The sequence below is a fragment of the Pleurodeles waltl genome, chromosome 5 (assembly GCF_031143425.1).
Source record: "Pleurodeles waltl isolate 20211129_DDA chromosome 5, aPleWal1.hap1.20221129, whole genome shotgun sequence".
Taxonomy (NCBI): Eukaryota; Metazoa; Chordata; class Amphibia; order Caudata; family Salamandridae; genus Pleurodeles; species Pleurodeles waltl.
This window is the reverse complement of record NC_090444.1, coordinates 1,554,224,267-1,554,247,652: the sequence shown is the minus strand read 5'-3', so window position 1 is coordinate 1,554,247,652 and position 23,386 is coordinate 1,554,224,267. Positions and strand designations below refer to the sequence as shown.

General features: G+C 42.7%; 1 protein-coding gene across 25 annotated transcripts in view; it reads left to right on the top strand.

The window, feature by feature from the left end:
* Nucleotides 1–23,386, top strand: part of MYT1L (myelin transcription factor 1 like) — a 1,206,615-nt gene that overhangs the window by 30,804 nt on the left and 1,152,425 nt on the right. For 2 of the 25 annotated variants that reach the window (XM_069235864.1, XM_069235855.1), the window contains exon 1: nt 13,159–13,331. The exons of 15 other annotated variants lie outside the window; for them this stretch is intronic. The gene's annotated coding sequence lies outside the window, so the exon portion shown is untranslated. Of the gene's footprint in view, nt 1–12,443; nt 13,434–23,386 lie in introns of those variants that run through there. 8 more of the 25 variants (XM_069235879.1, XM_069235862.1, XM_069235861.1 and 5 more) reach the window with 8 other exon arrangements.

The window sequence follows — 23,386 nt, the reverse complement described above, 5'->3', positions numbered from 1 at the left end:
AAATGCACTGTGGCACTAAAAAATCTGGACATCTTGCAGAAAAAAGTCCAACATGGAGAAAATTGCAAAGAGCAGGGCAAAGCTCCCTTAACATCCTTCCCTTTAGACACCATGACTAATCACTTAGAACCTATACCACCGTTCAGAGGCAACAATGACATTCCTCACCAACCTCTGAACCAAACAGACAGGACTATCTGAAGAGCAATAGAGCTGTGTTGCTAAAGATTTAGCCCTACTGAAAAAAACTGACCAGGAAACTGACCAGGAAACTTGGCAACAGGTCAGTGAACATGTTTCATACCGTGTCAGGCTAATGATTCATAAGTATACAGCCTGAGCTGGCCCTATGTCCAAGGACGAATTTTAACTCTGTCATTGAAAGATATTATAAAAGGGCTATAAGCATAAGCTAGAAACTCAATCCTCTGATATTTCAGAATCTAAATCATATAGTAATGCTTTCTTCTTTGATTTATATTTTTCAAGAAAAAATACCCATTGTCAGTTACCTCAATCAGTGTAATCCAAGTCCAGGTATTAAAGTTGAATTTTATTTATTATTGCTCATATGAGGAATAACCTAATAGCAGATGGACGGCCTGCGGACTGTCTCCCTATGTCACAAGACACATTTCTGCTTGTGGGTATTGATGTTATATTTCAGAATCTCATAAGTAAGGTCCTATTTGTAACCTGATAGTGCAGTTTATGTCTCTGTATATGTATTGCAAAATGCTAGTTATTCAAAGTTTACAATGACCCAAATAAATGTCAGACATGACTAACAGTAGCAGGTATTGCATTGTAAGTAAAAAGGAAATGCAGTGTTATATGAAGCATGCAGAAGTTGAAGCCTTTTTAGCATGCCTCAGAAGACAGCACAGGACCAAACGCTAGAGGACACATAAGCACAAAGATTTGGAGAAACCATTGGTAGACGAAACCACCTACATCACAGATTAAGGTCTCGAAAGAAGCAATATGCCTTTATCACCCATCAGAAATTAAGCTCCATATTTCTCTTCAAGGAAAGCATGAGAGTATCAGTTGTACATCACAACACAACAGAAATTGGATTATTAGTACTAGATACAGTTTCAGTTCGTCTTTTTTTGTGAAGTCACAAATATCAGTGCCAAAAAAGTTTGGAAATCATTTCAGTTTTTGATGGTGTTAATATGTCCATGACTAGAAGCATAAGTAAATAAACCGACTTTAATGGTTAGATAATATGCAAGTCAATATTCCTCTAATTTGCATTTCTGTATTATGAGAGCTGAACCAAAGACAGATACCTCACTGTCATTTGAAGGACTTCTAATCTTGCCCCAGGAAAATGAACAAGGGACTCAATGAAGCAATGCCTGGAGAAGCACTTGGGCCCTGATTCATACTTTTATTGCACAGCATTTGCGTCATTTTTGATGCAAGAGCAGCATAAACTTACAAAACACAATTGTATTTTGTGAGTTTGTGCCACTTTTGCGTCAAAAAAATAAATCAGGGCTTTGGTGTAGTGTGGGTGACGTGCAAAGTACAGAAAGAAGAAAACGAAGCCGTGCATACAATTTGTAAATTCTTCTTTATTCTGGGATAAAGATCCACGACAGCAAGAAGAGTCCTGACAAGTCCAGAGCCAGAGTCAAACTGGCCTTTGTTCTGGAATCTCGCCAGCACTCCGATGCAATGTGGAATAGAGAACATAGAACAGTCACAGTGGAACACAGAACAAAGTACGTGAGACACAAGCCAAGTAACATATTACACTTGGTGTCTGTGAAATGAACATATTTCAGAAGTTCACAACCTGGAAAACATAATTTAATCAGTGTTCTCTATGGAAGTCTTTGACACCTCCTCTCATATTTTCTTAGGTTTGTTTGAATATTCTTGCCTTAAAACAGCTAAAAGGATTTAGCTGAAGCACTGGTACTTAGCATTTCACAAGAACAGCATAGGGAATCTATGTGTGAGATAGTTAAAGTCAACACTATCCATAAAAATATGTAGTGCCAGTGAAATGTGTCTGAACTGTATCTATAGTAATTTTGTCTTAGATGACATTTGGAATCATACCAAGGACATTGAAACTTTATTTTGTCTATTTAACAGTTGAGTTGACTTGTGGATTATTATATCATCATAGTACGTACTTTTGCTAAATAATTATTTCGCCCAATATACGTTTTCATTTTTCTAATGTAGTTTATGACTGTGCCAATGGTAGTAGACATGACATATAAGATAAATAGTCGGTAAGACATTAATTTTAAAAGAATGTTAAACAATTTTTGTACTCGGTAATTTGTGCGATGTTTTCTGTTTTGTTAAGTGCAATAGCATTTCCAAAGGATGAGCGTGACCACAGGGTCTAATTAAATCTCCTGACATAACAGTCTTCTGGTTCTTTGCTATGTGAGACGTTGAAGTGCATGAGTTCACTGTTGTGGATGGTTGTCCGACTATTTAGGGACCATTTAAAAAAGAAAAAGGAAAATGCACATCAGGAGGTTCATGAACTTACATGGGTGTACGTTTGTTAATTTTTTAGAAAGTAAGATAAGTTACCATATGATTTTTATCGATATGGACTTTTTTTTTTACTTTACAGTTAAAAATAGTTTATTACATTAGGAAAGTCTAATGGTTTCTCAGGTTACACCTGAGAACCTGTCAAAATCAAGGTTTCAAGGCAAGTTATTGGAAAACGTTCTTGAACATGCCCACTGCCCACCCCATGAGTGGAATTTATTCATACACTATGTTAGACAATTAAAGGAAAATAATGCACATGAGTAAACAGTTTAACTGGTACAAGGTTCCAGGTCGCATTTTATGCATATATTGCACAAGCAAAGGAAGCAATGTTTACACATATTTGTGAATCAGGCATGTAGAATCACAGTTGTCCCGGTAAAGTCAAGTTCTTTTTTTTTTTTTTTTTGTCTTTGTTTTTGCATGATCTGCGGCTATGCTCTGACACATACTTTGATGTATTGTATTTATATGTAATTGTGCACATTCACACAACACTCACTACTTTGCATATAAGGCATTCCATGTGCCATGGGTGTGTAACAATGTATACATAAACCTAACTAGCTTATCCCATGCAGCAGAAATATCTGGGATGTAGACACGTTTTTGAACACCTTAATATGGTGCCGCATATGGTTAGTTTCATAGCACAACAGTTCACATAATGAATATGCGTGAAATGAGTGGTGTATATGCAGCTATTATTAAAAACAAAAAACTGTGGATAAACATCCAACACATTTTTTGCAACAGGTCTAATGTGGGGCTGGTTCCAAAGAAGATATTGAGAGTCCTAACTGTGCCCTGATGAAACAAACTGTAATTTATTTTGATGCTGGTCATGCGAAAGATATAATGCTATATGAATATGAAAGAGAAGAAATGTACTGTTGCCAATTTTTCCAAGAATCGCAGCACTTCTTAACATGCTTTCAATGCATTTCTTGCCAAGTATCTTTGGAAATACAATTTTAAAAAGGACCCATATGTAGAATTTGGAATTGCTTACCTTGCAATTGGTTGAGCGAGAGGGGTATACCAGTATCATTAAGTGGAATTTTAGATCTTCACATACTCTTCATACGGCATCACAGCTTTAATTGATCTGGTCCTATTACAAATCAAGCATGTGTGTATGATTTGTTTTATATTTTTAGTCAATCCAATGTTGTCAATGCTTTTTTTTTTACCTTGAAAAGTAACAAGCATCAGGACTCACGTGTAAGCATCTATTAGGCTAACTGACTGGATTTAAATATTGATGATAAAATGAGAAATACTTTTGAATTTGAACATGATTTCAACAAAAGATTAAGGACTACACTGTCTAAATGGAACTTGTATTTGAAATATACAATTAGTACATTGATGAGATGGAAGAAGTCAACTAAACATAAACATGGTGCTCTTGACAGCATTTTAGTAGCTTATATGGAGTTTTATATTGCATTTTTTGCCACTTTAGATCCACTTGGTCACTCACATTTAATAAAAGTGATTTGAAAACAAAAGCCCAGAACTTTATACATGTTGCTTGCTGCTGGATGATCAAAGAGTGACATTGTTAGCTCGTGAGAGATACACATGCTGCATTGAAGTGCTCCCTATGTATGAATTTAGCAAAGGTATGAAGGATAGAAAAAGCCTGAAGACTGCACTTTAGTTGAAGAGACCCTTCTGGTCCTAGTGATAACAAGCAAGAATTGGTTTGTCGATCAGAGGGAGTCTAACATTTGAAGGAAGGAAAATGTATTGTCCAGAAAAGAAGGTGATTTGAGGCAAAGGGATTTTGGACAATTTTTAGGCCTTAGCCGCTACCTGTGATCAAGAGTGAAGCCAGTGTACAGGCAAATGCTTTCTTCAGGCATTTTGTTTAAGCACTTGTGCGGCAGCATTCTAAGCAAGTTGCAATTGACCTTAAATTTTGTCAGTAAATTCAAGGGAGATTTAATTAACATAGTCAAGACATTTAGCATTCACTACTGATAAATGCAAAGAGAGATGAATGAAGGGAAGAATCTTTTTAGAAGTTTAAGGGAGGTGAAACAACTCTTTGCCAAATTCACAGACTGGACTTCCAGGGACAGTGTGCTGTTCAAGAGAACTCCTCAATTCAACACCATTTTCAAAGGATTTGCGTGCTGCCCTTTACATCTGGCCATGAGGTGGTGTCACATTCTGCAACCTTTGAAGCAGAGGTAATTAAGATTTCAGTTTTGGTCGGGTTGATCTTGAGCAAGCTCTTGACCATCCATCCTCTGACAATGGTAAGGAAGTCAATTAAAGGGCTTGCCTTTTGACTGTGAGACTCTTGCACACTAAATAGGCTATGGATAAGCTTTCAACAAGATACATGTAAAGCATACCCCTGCTTCGTGGAGCAATTGGGCAAGAGGCTGCATGTATATTTTAAACAGAAAGGATGAGAGCCTCGCTCCTGCAGGAACCTGAAGCCTTTGATGTATGCATAGGAAGGGCTCCCTGAATTGAAACATTTTATCCACTTCAGGACCATAATGATGATATTTGCCTCTTTCAGGGTCTTAAGTAGGATGTTGTGGGTAATGGTATCAAATGTGTCTGACAAGTTTAAGAGGACTAGAAAGCCAATTTATCCTTTATCAATGAGCTGATGAAGATCACTGAGAGCTGATAGGACCACAAGCTCAGTGTTATGACAGGGATAAAACCCGCCTTGCTGCCCATATTTTAGGTCATTAGATTCTGCAAAATCCTGAAGCTGAGGCAGAGCCACAATTCCACAAGTTTACCAATGTAAAGGAGCAATGAGATGGGTCTAGAATTGTTTACGTCCTTAACTTCTAAAGTGGGCGTCTTTAGCAGAGGTCTCACCATGGTTAACTTTCAGAGGTTTGGAACAATGCCATACTTGAAGAAGCTGTTAAAGACAGCCAGGAGGATGTCACTCACAGCTAAGTTCCCTTAAATGCCATGCTGGTATAGGATCATTTTGGGAATCTGAATGAATGCTGTTATATATAATGTGAAAGAGTTCCTCTTGTGTGATTTGCATGAAGGTGTCTAGATGGCTCCATGTGTAAAACATATGGTAATATGAGCATAGAAACTGGCGCATTAACAAAAGTCTCTTGGATATCAGAAATTTTATTTGAGCTATTGAGCAATATTGTAACAAAGGAATTGTGAGAATGGTATTTTTAATTTTATGGCAATAGGGTATTGAAGTTCAGAGACAATGTGAAAGAGTTATTTATAAAGGTTGGTGAATTATGACTGCTTTCCTTTTCTCAGTTTTAGTATTTTCTTACATGAAAGCAATATAGAGTGGTACACCTATTTATCTGAGACAGGCCAGTCTCTTCTCCATTTCCTTTCTGCTCTCCGAGCTTCTAGTTTAAGGTTTTTAGCACATCTACAAACCAAGGATAAACTTCTACTTTGACTGTGTGCAGTTTTTTTGTGTTCCCGGTTTGGCAATTTTTCATCCATGGTTGCAGAGATTGAGAAGTTGAAGAGATGAAGCAGAATGTTAAGGCTGACAACTATTGGTGGTGTTTTGTTGGGCCTTTAGATTTTATAATTCTGTGGCAACTCGGCCTGGAATGAAGAGATTCCCGTTGCAACTGATAGGCATTGCTGAGGGTTTATGGTGGGTCTTGATAATTGAATGTGAACTGTAGTTCCAAAGTGGTCAGACCAGATTAGAGATGTGGTTTTGTCCACTGTAATGAGATTTGTCAAAGCAAACATGACACTCAACATATGGCCTATAATATGGATGGACTGTTGGTTTAGTTATGTGGCTATGTTATGGGAAAAAGTACTGGGGTTGTTTAAGGAGGACTCAACCATAGGTTTAAATTTACAAGGAGCACCAATGTTTGCCTATTAGGAGTTTAGACTGACAGTTCATACAGGGATGTCACAGCCGACCCAGGAGAGTCAGGTGACCTATAAAGCAATATGAAACTCAGGGTAGCGCATTTCAATGAAATGTTAAGAAGAAGGGTTTCTATTTCGAAATTCAGTTGTTGAGTGTGTATTTTGATCTTCACTTGAGTCTTGCATGATAATCTTTACAACGCTTCCTATTCTCTTCGACCTGCCCTTTCTAACAATATTCAAATTTGGAGGAAGCAGCTCATCCAAGAAGGAAGCACTATTTTGAGTGAGACAGGTTTCTATTAAAAACAGCAGGTCCGGCCGATGCAGATCGATAAGGTTAGTAATTTAGTGACTATGTTTAGGTGTTGAATGTGCATTACATAACATTGCATTAATGTGAGAGGTTTAAAAGGAATTAAATATGCATTAGAGGACAGTATTCACAAGCAAATTAAGTGGCAAAGGGTATTGGCTTGAAGAGTGGTAATGATGGCTTGAGACATTCCCTGTACGTTTATTCAGTTTTGCAAAGCAATTTCAAAGAGGAGGGAAGAGGTTACAACCAATTACAACTGTTTCTAGGAGTGTCCCTTCTCTCCTCCAGCACGGGCTCCAGACATCAGCTGGGGTAAACGAGCCCTTTGTGTGAGGCCAGGGCATAGCCTTTACAAATACAGGTGTGACTCGCCTCCCTTTCTCTCAGCCCAGGAAGATTATTCATTATAAAGATGCACCTCTGTGACACCTCCACCCGCCCTGTGTAAAGGCTGTCTGAAAAGTATGCACGAAGCCCAGCTGTCACTCTGCCCCAGACATGGATTGGAGTCAAGCTGCAAAACACCAGAGTCATAAGCACAGAGAAATGCTCACTTTATAGAAGTGGCATTTATATAATGGTAATAAAAAATCCACCCACACCAGTAAGCAGCATTTCTCACTACCATTACAGCTATACCAAACATGCCTACGCTACCCCTCATAAATCAGACAATACCCCCTAGCCATAAGGCAGGACATTTCCAATGCAATCCTATGAGCAAGGCAACACTCACAGCAGTGAGAAACCAAATAGGCTGTTTGTCACTACCAGGACAGGCCCCAAAACCATGAACATGCCCTGCCTTCTAGATACATAGCACCCTGCCCATAGGGCTAGCTAGGGCCTACCTTAGGGGTGACTTACATGTAGTAAAAGGGGAGTTTCAGGCCTGGCAAGTAAATTTAGATACCAGGGCCCTGTGGCAGTAAACTGCACATGCAGGCCCTGTGCTAGCAGGCCTGAGACAAGTTTGAAAGGCTACTTCTGTGGGTGGAGCAAGCAGTGCTGCAGGCCCACTAGTAGCATTTAATTTCCAGGCCCTGGGTATAGGGATAACACTGTACAAGGGACTTACAGGTAAATTAAATGTGCCAATTAGGTGTAAGCCAATCATACCAATGTTAGAAGGGAGAGCACCTGCACATTAGCACTGATCAGCAGTGATAAAGTTCTCAGAGTCCTAGAGCTAACAGCAAGAGGTCAGAAACAATAGGGGAAGGAGGCAAAAAGCTTGGGGATGACTCTGCAAAAAGGTCCAGGTCCAAACAATGACCCTGTGAGAAGAAATTACATTGTATTTTGAAGCCTCACCTCTACTCTTCCCTATTGTGCCTGCTAGATCTAGCAATATATTTGTAGTGAAAAGCCACCATTGTAATAGCCATTAACCAATAATCATCAGTACTTGACTAATTGCCTGTGTATCACTTATCAATCTACACTGATTAAATAGCTATGCCACCAGTCACCTACTGGTCCTCCGACCATATTTACATTTGCCATCCATCACATAATAGCTCTCATAACATGCAACTGCCCACCTGTCTTTCTGACATAACTGGATGTCATTTAAGGCCAGCCAGAGTGTGTAGCTACTACCTTTGATATGTCCCTTTATACCCCAGACACTGACCTTTCTCATCTCTGATCCTTGGGATTTTGAAAGCTGGAACAGCAACAATGAGGAATCCAGGTTCTCAAAGTAGTGGTTACTTTCTGTAGTTTCCACTTCTTGACATACCCTAGCTCTGGATTAGGAAACGATTCCTAATAAAGGGTAAAGGTTGGGGCAAAGTGTTAACACAGTGATGTAAGCTTAGGAGTCAAAGGCTGTACAATATCACTTGTGTTAATCATTTTTATTCTGTGATTCCTCATCAGTGGCTGGTCATCCTTTTAATCTTGCATGTATGCGCTTTGCATATGGGTTCTGTTAAACTCAAAGAGGCCTATTTATGAGCAGGTTTGCATCACTCTTGAGAACCACAGAGCAAATCACAATGTTGCATTATTCTGCTCTTTGAAGGCATTCCATGGGTATTACCTTGGTGTGCTCATTCAACTCCCATAGTTTTTGATGCATTCCCAAATTTATAAGAACTTGTAAGCCTGGGAATGTGCTCAAATCTGTCACCTTCCCACGGGAGATGTAATGCGAAAAAAACACCTCTATTTAACCTCGTTTATTCCTCTTTCTACGTGTGCTGCATTTTGCAGCACACATAGAAAGAGAAATATACCTCACAGGATTGTTATTGTGCAGGAAGGTGCACCTTCCTGCACAAATCAATCCTGCATGCAATGCAGGCACCCTTGAACAATGATGCAAGGGTGCCTGTGTTGGCGTTAGGCAGTTAAAAGGGTTCCAGGCTGTGGAAAATTACAAAAATGCATCAGTCCCTTGTGGGACGAAACACGTTGGCTACAGTCAAAAGAAGTTTTAAAATGAAGATAAATAAAGACAAAGGGGGTGATTTTAACCTTGGCGGACAGCGGAGGCCGTCCGCCAAGGTACCGCCGTGAAATGACCGCACCGCGGTCAAAAGACCGCGGCGGCCATTTAAACATTTCCGCTGGGCCGGCGGGCGCTCTCCGAAAGAGCGCCCGCCGGCCCAGCAGAAATGCCCCTGCAACGAGGACGCCGGCTCACAATTGAGCCGGCATAGTTGCAGGGGTGCGACGGGTGCAGTTGCAAAGCAGACACTGAAATACTTTGCGGGGCCCTCTTATGGGGCCCCCTGCAGTGCCCATGCCATTGGCATGGGCACTGCAGGGGCCCCCAGGGGCCCCGCGGCACACCCTACCGCCATCCTGTTCATGGCGGGTTTCCCGCCATGAACAGGATGGCGGTAGGGGGTGTCAGAATCCCCATGGCGGCGGAGCGTGCTCCGCCGCCATGGAGGATTCCCCCGAGCAGCGGAAAGTCGGCGGGAGACCGCCGACTTTCCGCTTCTGACCGCGGCTGAACCGCCGCGGTCACAATGCTCGTGGGAGCACCGCCAGCCTGTTGGCGGTGCTCCCATGGTCAGAATGACCCCCAAAATTTTTAAAAATCATTTGAAAGAGCCATGGAATTATGTGCAGATTTGTATACCAATGTTTTACTGAAGTGAAAAGGAGTGCTACTAAGCTGCTACAATTTCAGCAAGTTAGGTGCTCAGTCATTTGTGTCATTATTGAGGATTTTGTCCCATATCGGATTATATGGCGGCTGGTCTCCCAGATTTGTGCACCAAAAATGTTGCTATTTATCTATTTTTGTGCCAACTACTGTGTTAGGTGTGAGAAATCTTGCCTCAGTCATCTTTGTGTAAATCATTTGTTGCAACCACATTTTCTGTTTGTATGGGTGACTACCAGTCTGTGTGGTGTGATAGTGTGTGGGTTTGTCCCTGTTGGATGGGGCTGACAGCCCTGGTGTGCTTTTCCCCAGCTTTTTGCCTTCAATCCTCTTGCTTTTGCTGACTTTTCGTTTTTGCTGGCTTTTGAGCCCTGCACACTATACTACTGCTAACTAGTGTTAAAATGCTTGTGCTTTCTCCCTAAACATTGTAACATCAGCTTTTACCTAATTGGCCCTTTTAATTTACTTTTAAGTTCCTAGTAAAAAGGTACTACATGCACCCAGGGCATGTAAATTAAATGATACTACTGGGTCTGCATCACTTATTGTGCCACCCACTTAAGTAGACTTTTAAACATGGCTCAGGCCTTCCATTGCAGCTTGTGTATACAGTTTTAAATTGCCATTTTAACCCAGTAAAATAAAACTTTTGCCAGGGCTTCGCTTCCTTTTTAAATTAAAGAAGTCACTGCTAGAGAAGGCCCTACATAGCCCAGAGGGCAAGGTGCAATGTATTTAAAAAGTTGGACATGTACTTTTAAGTTTTACATGTCCTTGTAGTGAAAACTCAAATTAATTTTTCACTATTGCAAGGCCTTCCTCTCCTATAGGATAATATTGAGTTACCATATTACATTTAATCAGTGATATCATTCAAGTGGGAGCCAGTAGGAAATTGAGTTTGGTCTCTGACAAATTGAAATGTGAAACCCTCTTTAATAGTAAAGTTGGATTGTAAGTCACATTTCCGAAAACGCCACTTTTAGAAAGTTTACATTTTCTTGTCCTATTTGGTGCCTGAAGTCTGTATCCTGTGTCACATGACTGGGTGTAGCTGGTAGTTTGTCTTTGTGAATTGCTCCAAGACATTATGACAAAAGGGGACTAGGTATAGGAAGAATGGACCATCTTTGACTTGATAGTGAGACAAAGCTGTCACCTACCACACTTGCACATCACAAAACTCTACTTCAACACACTCATAAAGGGTTTCACACTAGACAAGCTGGGGCAAGGACACAGAGGTAGGATGTTCCAGACACCTCTTTAGGGGGTGGACTCTAGAAGTTTCTCCCATTTCCAAGTGGGCACCAGATGTAAATAATGAATCCTCAGACCCAACTCACAGCCCAAATGTGGTCCTACCAGAATTGAAGCAGCTCAATGCATCACTTCACTGCCTTGCATCAGAACCATTACTGCACAATGCATCCATGAGGCAGGACCTTGCATCCCAGCCCTGTAGTAGCTTTGAACTGCAGCTACATGATGCATCCTCAACACAAGACCATGCGTCACAGCCCTACAGCTCCTCGGAACTGACACTGTGTGACGCATCTTCGATGTAGGACTTTGCTGGCAGCCCCACAGCTTCTCAGAATTGCTGCTACATCGACACAGGATCATACACAGCTCCATAACAAGTATTTAAGGTACTTTGGCCCATATTTATACTTTTTTAGCGCCGTATTTGCGTCATTTTTTTATGCAAAAGCGGCGCAAACTTACAGAATACAATTGTATTTTGTAAGTTTGCGCTGCTTTTGCGTCAAAAAGCAGCGCAAATGCGGCGCTAAAAAAGTATAAATACGGGTCTTTGTTCAGAAGGCCTAACTTGGTTCTTGTAACCAGCCTGCACTCAATGGAGGTGGCCTGAGCTTGTGAGTTTGTCCTGGTTCAGTGAGACCAGACAACCACAGTAGCCACTTTGTGCTTTAAACACTATTTTTATCTAAATCTTTAAAACTGCATGTCTCTGGTTCTACTGATTGGATTTTTGTCATTTTGTTCTCAAACAATTTATTACATTTTGATCATTTTTTTCTAAATTTGTGTGGGATTTTTCTTCTGTTGTGTTTTCACTTTACTATTGTTTGTGTGCTGCATAAATACTTTACACATTGCCTCTAGGTTAAGTCTTTTAGCTTTTGTGCCAAGCTAAGAGATGTTGTTCACGGGTTAATTTGGGGGTTTGCTTGTGTTCACCCTGACGATAACCGTGAGTAGAGTGAGTAGAGTTTTACCCCCCTCCCTTCCAAAGCAATAATCCAATTCCCTACAGTTCCTATTGGTTATTTTGGCTGTGTGTGCACTGTGCAGGGTATTTGTTGGTGTGTTGTTATGTGCACATGTGGATGTCTTAAGTGTGTTGCTCTGTCTTTATACGTGTGCATAAGCGTGACTTACGTTACTGTGCCCATATCTGTTTGTGAAGTATATAAGAGTCAAGCAAACCTGTCGGCCTAGACAACAATTGCTTTAAGTCTAGTGTACTTATACAAATGTTGATTTCAATATTACAGATCCCTTTTTATTTATTTGGTATGCTACCGGTTGCTTTCTGTCCAAGTACAGAGTATAATTTAACTGCGTGCAGCATTCACAGTGCCCATCTGCTTCATTAAACACAGCTCTTCACAAGCTCACAGACATCTTCCCATATTCAGGGCCTGTGAGTGCAAACTAAAGGCGCATGCATCCCGGAAGAAAGTGCACAGCACATACATGTCGCGAATCAAATGCTAAAACCGTCAGCCGGAGCTGCAAACGCCCTTATCAAGACCGAGCAGCAACGACAGGAATCCGCACATCACGATTCGAGGGCGCGGGCGCTCAGTGTGCTGCTGAGAGGATGCCAGACCAAGCCAGGGTAAGTCAGCAGTCTGCTCCTGATGCTGTTCTGCAGCAGTGATGTGGTCTCCAAGGAGCTGGCGGTGATGCACACACAACACGGCTAAGCCTCCTCCAGCCTCTCGCCTGCCTGTCTGCTGCTGCCCTCGGATCGGGGCTGCAGTCGTTCCATCGGCGGCAGCCCCTCACATGCACGCCTCTCCTCGTCATTTAGTGGTGTCAACTTATTAATCTCCAGCTCCGACTCCAAGCCCCTTGGTTTCCTGTCTGAGAGCGTTACTGCTGGCGTCCATGTGGCACAATAATTAGCATACAGATGAGAAGGGATCCTGTCTCCGAGCCGCGGGAGCAGAGGCAGTAAGAGATGCAAGGGGAAAAGTTGATTGGATGAGCCGGCAAGAGATGGTGGGCGTTCAAAAGCCGTGGAAGAGTTCTGCTGCTGTGGAGCGGGGCTGTCAATTTTCTGGGTGTCTGTGTGAGAGAGGCGGGGTGACTGGGGCTCAGATGACGACCTGTCAACACGTCTTGGCCTAGCTGAAGGGGCGATATTGGACCCCGTACTTAAAAAATCAGCTTGGACCACGGGCTTGTTTTTATTCCTCCTGTTTTGTGATGCTGATCGGTTTCCAGGTGAGCATGCCATTTCCTCAGAATTATTTGGGCTGTATACTCCTGGCACGCTTTTGGACCAACTTCAGCTTTGGGCCTCTCATAACAAACTTGCAGTTGCAGGTCAGTGGTCTGGGTGGCCGTCAAGCTCCACTTATCTTCAAAATAGTTGCATCTTTAGCGAATGGTGCAGATATTGCTCTTGTGCTTTTCGCCTTAAAATATGTCTAAAGCATTGTTTTACGTGTGGATTCGCTTTAAGCTTCGACATCTTCAACTGCGGTCACGTCGTGCACTTGACTTGAGGAAATTGTCTAGTAAAGTTGTGCATTTTAACTGTTATTGCAGCGTTGACTCGAGCAGGTGGACTTTAAATGCCCACTCTGCGCCAGGTAAATCTGCACACCTAAATGTGATAATTAGTGTTGAATTTTAATTAGGCGACTAAGGCACATTCTGGATAAAATATGCGAAGATGATGAAAATAAGAACCCAGCCAGTAGCTGGAGGCATGCAGTGTGTTATACAGGGCATGGACGTGCAATGTTGTCTACATTTATATTTATGTTTCTAAATATGGGAGAGGGAATACGAAAAAGAGAAAGATTCTCTGTGCTCTTATCCTGTTGTAGATACCTATATTGTTTTTACACTTGAAGTATAAGGCTTTTAGTCCTGCTCTTTTGAGAATACTATTGGTCTTAGAAGACACCTGCAACCAGCAATGACATTTTGCGTCTTTTGAAAGGGGGTCGTTTTATTTTTATCGAGCCCACTTTTTGAATTGTAAACACAGCTTAAGTTAGCAGAACTTCAAATGTCTGATTATCCTTATTTAGCTGTGGCCGTAACCATATACGTTGAGTTTTACCTGTGAACGTTTGCTATTTTCAGTGTGTTTTCTTTGTTGGAAAGCAGATGCGCTGAGATGAATTTTGAGGATTAATGCTACTTTGTATCTGTGTTTTTTTTTTTTTTTTTTTTTTTTTTGCAGCAGAACAGACAGAATGCATATCTGCTTGCAGTTAATCGATTTTTTTAAAATATATTATGCTGTTAAGCTCTTTAAAAGTGGAAATACACATTTATATAGAATATATGTATTCATATATATTTCAGAAAAAGCAGCTTCTCTAAATGCATTCAGATCAGTAGAGTTGTGGCAGCCATTTATAATGAAAAAAAGTCATGCCTCTCGTATACTTTGCTGCCACTTTTTCATACTAAACACACTTGCATAGTGCAATGGTTGTTCACAAAACACCAGATACAAATACTGGCCAGAACATGTCGTATAGAAGGACACAGATAAGATGCTGTGTAACATATATCTCTGAGGCGTTTGGAAAATGGTATTTTCATGAAATGTTAATGATACATTATAAAGCTACTGTAACAATTATGATACTTCTTATAATGATGCAGGCTCCCTACTTTTTTAAGTGGGGCCTTCCATCCTCGGTAATGTCATACTGAAACAAGCATTGGCAAAGGCAATAAGTCTGGCCCTTGGGACCTATTGGTTTGCCAATGCCTTTTAGTGCTGCTGTACAACATTGTCAAGATGCTGTGCAGCATGGCCAAAAGTATAAAGAAGCACAAAGAAGGCATGATGATGTAGGCACAGCGAGCGTGTCATTTTGTGGGTGTACATAGGGTATTAAGTGTGCACGCCTAGAAAATGACACAGGTGCTATTTCACATAGTTTACTGACCAGAAATAGACCAGAAAATAAAAATAATAAGTAGTGCAAAAGATGGCGGGCAAATTGCTCCCTGCCCACCCTCTAAATCAATAAATAACTAAATAAATAAGTACATGACTGTGGGTGTGTAGGGCACAGGACAAGCAGGTGAGGGGGTAATAGGAACTGGGTGGGAGAGGGGAAAGCAGCACTCGATGGATAGCATCATAGAAAAATGGGAGGAAGCACATGAGTGAGAAAGCAACACGTAGTGCAGTGGAGGCAGGAGTTTGGCTGGGGAGAAACACATGAGAGAGAGCTTGCAACATGAAGTAGAATGCAACAGGGAATATGGGGGTTGGGTATTTGGTGGTAGAAGCACAAGAATGAGAGAGCTGGAAAACACATACACTCCAATGGAGTGTTTAAGCAAATAGAAAGAAAGTAGTTCCCTAAAGGAGAAAAGGGGAAGAATAGAAGTCAGACAATCAGAAAGATAGTCAAGAGACTGTGTGCCAGGAGAGGAACAAACATAAGATGGACTAGGAGGGACAATGAAAGCCATCCAAAAGTAAGCAGTAGATGGGTTGTAAGCTTCATATTTTCTTGGTAAGCTCACAGTAGGTCTTTTGCAACCCGACAGCTTGAACTGTCTGGTAAGCTCAACCTAAAGAGTGGCTGCTGTTGTAAACAGTTGGTAAAGTGGTGAGATGTTGAAAAATGAAACAAGTGTTTTACGGATTATACTAAATCTGGATTATTGAAATATCAGCTAGATTCATGTGTTCATGTAATAGAGGGTGCAAGACCACCAAGCAGCTCATATGCAATCTTGAAATAGCAAACCTACATTTTGTTTGCCCTAGTATGGCGTAAGTGGTAAAAGATTTAATTTGTTGCTAACACAGAGTATTCTTAGAGAAGTCTATTAGCTCCCTAAATTTGCTCAGGATGTGTGTTGAAGAAACATACATTGAATTTCGGAGCATTCAGTCCCTAACAGCCAGTGATAACAGCACAAGATATCTTTCTTGTAAATGTTAGCTGGCACCACATACTAAGAGGGGGACTGGTCCTTTACAAATACTCCTCAAGACTTGAATGCATACCCTAGAATGGCACCACATATATGCCCTTTCGAAGACACCATTTGCATCTAAAATATAATATCTATATCTATATTTATAACAGGCTTTAAACTACCACAATGACTGTTTTCGAAATTATCTTTTAGTGATATACACCGTGTATATTCCTGATAAGCAGGGGCAATTAAATGTTTAATATTCATGTGCCAGAAAACAATATCATAGCAGTATTCCTTATGGCAGGGAATGGCTTTGCTAATTGGTGAACCCAAGATGTTTTGATTTTCTGTGTCTGAAATTTACCTGAGCTGGGGTTCTGACATTGAGTTAATTGCTTGAACCATGTACAAATGATGAACCCTGGTGTTAAGGTGACCTGCCTTCTTGGGAGTGGAGAAATTATAAATACAGCTCCTACTACAATACTGGGCAACCCAGTTGCATGTAGCTTTCTTTGAAACTATGCTTGAGTACCACTAATCCAACCTTTATGCATAGACCCACTTGTTATATATAGTGCCCCACAATACAGCATTAAACGTGCCCTTTATTACATACAAATGAAAGCCTTTATGTAAAAATTGTTAAACAGGTAAAATTGTTCTTAAAACAGACAAATCAGTTAGTAATATTTCTATAAGACATTTCTAGAAGCAAATGTAACATTTTATATTTCATTAAAATACCTTTAGGAACACAGTGAAGTCTTTCTTATCAGATTGTCTTTGACAGCTGTCCCACCCCTACTCCTTTGGTGTTCTCAAAGGAGTGTAGGATTTTCATTTGACAAGTGTAGATATATGAGATCTCTAAGTGAGTAGATGATGGAAGCATTCTGTGAAAGCCTTTCCCCATGAGGCATTATGGTTTCGGATCAAAATAATATGAGTCTTGTTAGACCTTATAAGCCTTAGGGTGGTCTTCCTCCAAATGTTTTGCCTTCTCACCCTCCTGTTTGGTTGAATTGGTTGCAGTGGCTTTTGCACTGTGTGCACTTTACCACTGCTAACCAGTGTTTAAAGGAGTGTGCTCTCTCCCTAAAGTATGGTAAACTTGGCTTTCATCCGATTGGCATTTTCATTTACTCATAAGTCCCTAGAAAAGTGGTATATCATATACTCAGGGCCTGTAAATTAAATACTGCTAGTGACCACAGCCCTTATTTTGCCACCCACTTAAATAGCCCCTTAAAAAACATATCTGAGGCCTGCCATTGCAGCCTGTGAGCACTTTTAAACTGCCAATTCAACTTGGCAAAATAAACCTTTTGCAAAACCTAAAACAGCCTTTTTAATACATATAAGACCCCTCTAGAGTAGTCCCTAAACAGCACATAGGGCAAGGTTCAGTGTATTTAAAAAGTTGGACATGTACTTCGTAAGTGTTACATGTCTTGGTACTGAAAAACCACAAGTTAATTTTTCAATACTGTGAGGCCTAAATCTCCATTAAGGGAAATTGGGTTAACCTATTACATTTAATAAGTGATAACATTTGCTTTGGAACAGGTGGAAATGTCATGTTTGTAGTGTAAAATCCTCTTTAGTGATAAAGTTGGATTTTAAGTCCAAAGTCTGAAAATTCAATTTGTAAAGAGTTGGCATATTCTTGTCCTAACGATTTGGTGCCTGCAGCCTGTATTCTGGGTCATATGACTAGTTGTGATTGATAGTTGGTCTTTGTGTAGTCCTCCTAGTCACACAAAGGGGTACTAGGTGTTGGCATGAGAAGCCATCCTGAAAGGAATCAATCAATCAATGCATTTGTTGAGCACGCTACTCACCCGTGAGGGTCTCAAGGCGCTCGAGGAGGGGGGCAGCTGCTGCTGCTCTAACAGCCAGGTCTTGAGGTGTCTCCTGAAGGTCAGTAGGTCTTTGGTCTGACGTAGGTGGATGGGGAGGGTGTTCCAGGTCTTGGCTGCGAGGTAGAAGAAAGATCTGCTGCCGGTTGTTGTCCTGTGGATGCAATGGACGGTGGCGAGGGCGAGGTCAGCAGAGTGGAGCTGAAGGTTCAGGGTGTAGAAGGTGAGACGATCCTTGAGATATGCTGGTCCGGCATTGTTGAGTGCTTTGTGGGCATGGGTTAGGAGTTTGAATGTGATCCTTTTGTTGACGGGAAGCCAGTGTAGGTCTCTCAGGTGGGCTGTGATGTGGCTGTGGCAGGGGGATGTTGAGGATGAGGCGTGCGGAGGCGTTCTGTATCCGTTGCAGTATTTTCTGGAGAGCTGCCGTGGTTCCCGCGTGCAGAGCGTTGCCGTAGTCCAGACTGCTGCTGACGAGGGCCTGGGTAACCGTCCTTCTGGTTTCAGAATGGATCCACCTGTAGATTTTGCAGAGCATGCGGAGTTTGATGAAGCAGGAGGATGAGACAGCGTTGACTTGTTGGGTCATGGAGAGCCATGAGTCAAGGGTAAAACCCAGGTTACGGGCGTGGTTGGTGGGCGTTGGTGTGGCTCCCAGCGCGGGCAGCCACCTGGAGGTGTTCCAAGCGGAGGGGGTGGGGCCGAGGATGAGGACCTCTGTCTTATCTGAGTTTAGATTTAGTTGACTGTTCTTCATCCAGTTGGCGATGGAAGAGAGAGCTGTGCATAGCCCCGCTTACTTTTCAAAGCAGCTGCTTCAGCACACACACACAAATAACTTCACATTAGCCTCTTGTGACCCAGACCCCATGCAAAGAGGCAGACAATTCCAGGACCATCTTTAAGGGGAACTTCTAGAAGTGTTTTGCATTTCAAAGCTGAGACCAGGTGTAAAAATATAACCATTAGCCTCCCCTCAGGTCCCTTTTGCTCCTGCAATGGACTCTCACAGGACTCTCCTGCTGCCTGTGGCCTACTGTGTACTTCAGAGGACTTACCTGCTGCTCGAAGGGAACTGTTTCACTGACTCTATCCTGCCCTCTGCCCTCAGAAAACTGCGTTGCTGCTTGAGGTCTGCTTTTCGGCTTGAACCCAGGATCACCAGAGTGACTCCAAGAGTTGGTTTTCTGGCCTCCTGTTCAGAGATACAGGGACACAAAAAGCTCCAACAACTCATCTTGGAAAGTGAACCTGGACCTAGCCTGTTGTGAGTCCTGACCCTCCAAGTGATTACTCCCAGTCCTGCCCCCTTGGAAGTGGTGCTAAAGGTCCCCAACCAGCCAAAATCCAAAACCTGGGAGTTAGAAAATGTTCTGTTAGAAAATGCTCCGGAGAACTGAAAGGATACTGGAATCTACCTGCTCACCGACTTGCCCACGGTGTATCTCTAGTTGGCCTGACTTCATGGTAGCTCCTGCTATGATCTTCTCCGAAGCAGCAAATGCTGTTCAGCTATTCCTCTCTGGAAATGTATCCTAACTCCTGGAGCCCTTGTTGGGTACAGTTTGAAGCTTTTTCATGCTGGAGATTTTTGACTTCCTAAAAAGAGACTAAGGGGGTTATTACAACTTTGGAGGAGGTGTTAATCTGTCCCAAATGTGACGGATATACCACCAGCCGTATTACGAGTTCCATAGGATATAATGGACTCGTAATACGGCTGGTGGTATATCCGTCACTTTACCGTCACTTTTGGGACGGATTAACACCTCCTCCAAAGTTGTAATAACCCCCTAAGTGCCTCATTACGAGTTTGGCAGTTTGTGGACCACCGTCGAGTTTGCAGTCAAACCGCTGTGTTACGAGTCATGCAAGCCTATGGTGCACCAGCACCGCCAGGCACCAGTGATAGCCATGGTTATGAGGCAGCACAAACAGGCTAATGGGGCCTGTGTTTCTGCCGGATACATTATGAGGCTGCATCCTACCAATGTGACCTTGGCGGTCCAACCACCACGTCTTAGCAGGTGGAAACGGGGAGAATAAAGGGAGACATTCACCTGAAGGCAGCCTTATATGTCTGGTAACACCATGGAGCACATCACACATGCCCTGCCGCTGCTGATCATCATCAAAGATGCCCAAAATCCACGCCGTCGTGGAAGCAACCATCCGTAAGTACAGACACCTACTGGTGTTATGCAGCTCAACAACTGATCCTCACGCCATCAGCCACATTACATGGGGGTCATGCTATGGGCACCAAATACACTTGTCATTGTGTACTGGGTCGGAATCATAAACAGAGATTGACAGATTCACAGTCACCAAACGCCCCCTTTGGGCAGGTCATTCACAATACACCGCAACACTACACAAAAACACATGTCTGACCATCTTAGGCACAGGGAGAGTGAATTGTACACAATATTGTGCCACTCAACACCAGCAACACATCAGCATCACATCTACAAATACAACTTACATTGCACACATGCCATGGACTATTGTCACATTCATCACACATGTGTATGGATGTGACATGGAACACAAACACTACTCCAATTAAATAGCCCTGCAATGGACACACACATCACCCACATTGCAACACAATGGAAGGACAATGGGGTGCACAATAGTCAGAGAGAAAAATATACAAAGCTCAGTATGCACACAATACCTGCACAATATGGATGGGGACATCAGGAGCACTCAGGGAAGGACGCTGCACTGGGACACATATCACTTTTCACATGCCCTTTGAACATCATTTGCAGAGGAACTGGTCCCTCATGTATCCCAGGGACAAACAATACTAGACTCAAGTAACTTGCCAATCTGCACAATGTGGATGTGCAAGCCTACTAAGCAAATACAACACCAACTGCATGGGAAATATATCTACATGAAGTAGCTGCATGCACACACTGCTAAATGGACACACACGCACAGTCAAATGCAAACAAAGGTAGCACAATTGAACACATTCCATGTCTGCACAAACAAAATGCAAGCTGTCACACATTAAATGAATCCATAATCCATATCTGGGGAACAGTTTTAACACCATCTCCGGTCACATTGGACAACACAAGATGAAACACTTACCATACCAAACAGAACACAATGCTATGACATCACAATTGAATTAACAAATACATATTCATACAGTTAATACCTTTGTCTGGGGGTCACCAGCACTACCCATGAAGTCAGATACTGCAAATGGATCATCAAGCAGGCTAAAACACACAAAACTGTAGGCAGACAATGCAAGGTACTCAAGAACAACATTAAGGTAGAAAAGGATTAGCAGGGCAATTGTGTACACAAACAAACAGCTGTTTTTGTTTATTATTAACCAAACTTGAAACATCCAAGGCCATTGCCCATTAGCCAGCCCATACAGAATTGTCCAGGATCGTCATTGTGCTGTCACTTGACTCCTAACTGTCAGGGAACCTCCACAGGAATTGGCATCAAGTGGGCAGGCAGGAACCTTAGGGATCATCCTTGAGGGGGGTCGGAATTTGGATAGGTGGATGTGGGTTTGGGAAGAGTAGATTGCTTCTTAGGAGGCGTGGGGTTTTTCTTAGGGGGAAGGGTATGGGTGGTTACAGATGTCAAGTGTGACAGGGGAGGTCTTGGAGGTGGAACGAATAGGTTGGAAGGTGGACAGGGGCCTCTTTTGTTTGGGATGAGATGGAGGGAACAAAGGAAAGGGAAAGGTCAAGCAAAAAAACTTTCTTAAGAACATGGGAATGGCCATCGGAAGAAGGTGGGGATTTGGAGGTCAAGGGGGTGGTTGTCTGCTGCGTTCGTGTGGATGTCTTGGGTGTGTGTGTGGGTGACGTATGTTTATGTGTGGGTGGTGTCTGTTGCATGTGTGGGCGTTTGCATGTCTTGGGGGCTGGGAGGTGGAGCTGCTGGGTGATCTGGGAGTGGTGGATATCTTTATTTGTTGGGGTGGTGTCTGTGGGTATGGTGGATGTGGTGGATGTCTATGTGTCTGTTCGGGTGGTGACTGCAGGTATGGTGGGTGTGTTGGGTGTGTCTTTGACTGTTGTGGTGATGCCTGTGGGTATGCCTGATGTGGTGTGTGGGATGGTGGAGGTGCCTGGGGAAGTGGTGGCTGATGTTGTGTGTGTGGGTGTCTGTTGAGTGCTTGTGTGTTTTGTAGTGCTTGTGTGTGCTGCTCTCATATGTTGAGGTTTGTGCATGCAGATCGGTCTGTGTACTTGGGATAGGTTGGGGAATTGGGGATTTGGTTTGGGAAGAGGGAGGCGCAGGGGGGACAGAAGGTGGGAGTTGAATGCTGCCATCAATGTGGAGGGCAGAGCCTGAAAAGGTCTCCATAGGTGAGACATTGCACTATGAATGCCTTCCAGGTATACATTTGTCTGCTGGAGTTGGGTGGATAACCCCTGGATGGCATTCACAATGGCTGTCTGACCCACAGAGGTATTCCTCAGGAAGTCAAAAGCCTCCTTACTGAAAGAAGAAGGGGTAACAGGGGCTGGGGCAGACATACCTGCGGCAAAGGTGACCCCCAACTTCTTGGGAAAGTGGGCATGGCCAACAGGGTGGGGAACAACAGGGAGAGTGGTGATAGAACTAGGGTGGTGGACAAAGATGGCACAGGGGTATGTCCTGATGGGTCTGCCACCATAAGGAAGTGGCCACTGGAGTAAGAAACTGATGATGATGAAGATGTAGATCTGGTCTCCCTTATGGAACTCCCCTCACCCTCCAGAGCAGTAGGTCGCTCTGTGTTGGTGGTGTTTTGACCCGAGGTCCAGTGGCCAGATGCTTCCTGGGTCAGCTGTGCCCTGTCTCTTTGGCTTCCCTGGGCTTATGCTGCAAATACAAAGTGAAATAGGCTAATCAAATGTCAATGTTCACACTTGAACAACAGTTGTGATTAGCGAAATTACAATGATGTCAAGTAGGCCCCAGCATAAAACTCTACCTAAGTGGCCCATACATGTACCATACCATATGGATGGATGCCATCTGAACTGTCAACAGCTACCCACAGCTACCCACAGGAAAATCAGGATCTCACACAACTACAATCTCATGGCCGAAGTGACACAATCACAGTAACCATTCAACAGGTAGCAGATCTTGTCACCTCCCATGCTTTGCCTCACAGAGCACATTGATCACTTACCTGTCGTCATACAATAGTAGGTCAATGTCAAATCCATTCCCACAGGCCCCACACAAGGTCATGCACACACCTATTTGTCAAATACACAATGACACAACAATAAGAAATGATGCTCTCAGTACCTGCCATGTTGCTGACAACAGTAAAATAGCCTGCAGGAGGTGACATGAAAATACTCATATCACACTGGAAACAGTTCTACAATGCACACTTCTCCAAGGGATTTTTGTCCCACTGGAGTCATGGCGGTAGTACTAATGTTGCCCAGATATGCCACACATTTGACATGGAAATGTACACTTTAGACAAAGGGCCATATTATGACCTTG